This window comes from Chiloscyllium punctatum, chromosome 36, assembly GCF_047496795.1.
Source record: "Chiloscyllium punctatum isolate Juve2018m chromosome 36, sChiPun1.3, whole genome shotgun sequence".
NCBI lineage: Eukaryota > Metazoa > Chordata > Chondrichthyes > Orectolobiformes > Hemiscylliidae > Chiloscyllium > Chiloscyllium punctatum.
In genome coordinates this window covers 39,361,146-39,362,348 of record NC_092774.1, presented here as the reverse complement: position 1 = coordinate 39,362,348, position 1,203 = coordinate 39,361,146, and the positions used below count along the sequence as shown (strand labels likewise).

The following is a 1,203-nucleotide window of genomic DNA, read 5'->3' as shown; positions in this document are numbered from 1 at the left end:
CCAAACCTGCTGAGTTTTTCCAGCAGTTTCGCTTTCTGTTTCGGATTCTCAGCATCCGCAGTCCTTTACGTTAGAAATTCAATCAATTCAGAAACCCCTTTGTACTGCCTCAGTGGAAAAGATTTCCGTTTGGGAAACATTTTCCTGAAACCATTAAAAACGTGCAGTTTTGCAGCCAAGAAAGCGGTCGAAGCGAGAACAAGAAACACACCGCCCCTGGGTGGTCTCGAACCACCAACCTTTCGGTTAACAGCCGAACGCGCTGACCAATTGCGCCACAGAGACAGGCCCAAAAGCTGCCCGCACAGTGTCTTTGAGGAATCTACTCTTCAATTCATAATTCAACCCGCCGAGCCAAAAATTACCATTGTCTTCTATCAGTTTTACTTTCCAGAATAAAGCCTTGGACATTCATTATGGAGACATGGGGACAGCCTGATCCCACCATCTGCAGGCACATCCATGTCACGAGGAACGAGCTCTCCTACACCGGGGCCATCGCCCTCCGAGCCTTTCAGTGTTTTGCCTCTTCCCGAATTTTCTCATTGGTCCCGAGCCGAGAATGGGTTTGAATTCCTGATGTGCAGAGAATTCTTTCAATGTCTCTGGTCAGTTCATGTCCCGAGAACATCAGAGTCAATCAGCCTCTTAAACAAGGGGACGGTGTGTGGACTATCTTTGCTCAGTCAGTCAGTTCATCCTTCATTCTCCTCTAATTCCACTTCCCAAAGAGTTTCTAAAGATTCACAAAGCTGGAGACTGGGATTTGTGTTTTACTTCCTGAACACTTTTCCACCTGCTAACTGACAATATTTTGCCAAAACCTCTTCCCCATTGTAACATTTGCATCATGTCCAGGGATGAGCAATTTCCATTTTGTGGAGTCATTCCCAAGTTTGGGAATGTTCTCTTTTGAGCAAAGAAGGTTAACTTGAGATTTCCAGGGGCTGTTGGCAATGATGGGAGAAGACGTGGTGTGAATGGGCAGGTTAATGATCAGAAGAACCTATTGCCACTGACTAGGGTCAGTTCCCAGAGGACAGGGATTGAAGTTCTTTAATGGAAAGCAGCATTTGTGTCGAACAAACACAGCGAATACTGCAGAAAGCCAACGGGTCGAGCAGCATCTGTGGAAAGGTAAACAGAGCCGACGTTTTGAGTGTGCTACGGTTTTTGTTCAGAACTCAGTCTTTTGCCTCTTCC

The 1,203-nt window shown here is 46.3% G+C and overlaps 1 non-coding gene across 1 annotated transcript; it reads right to left on the bottom strand.

The window, feature by feature from the left end:
* Positions 1 to 211: 211 nt before the first annotated feature.
* trnan-guu (transfer RNA asparagine (anticodon GUU)) lies at positions 212 to 285 on the bottom strand. Its single transcript has one exon. It is a non-coding gene; the product is annotated as a tRNA-Asn (tRNA).
* Positions 286 to 1,203: the final 918 nt, after the last annotated feature.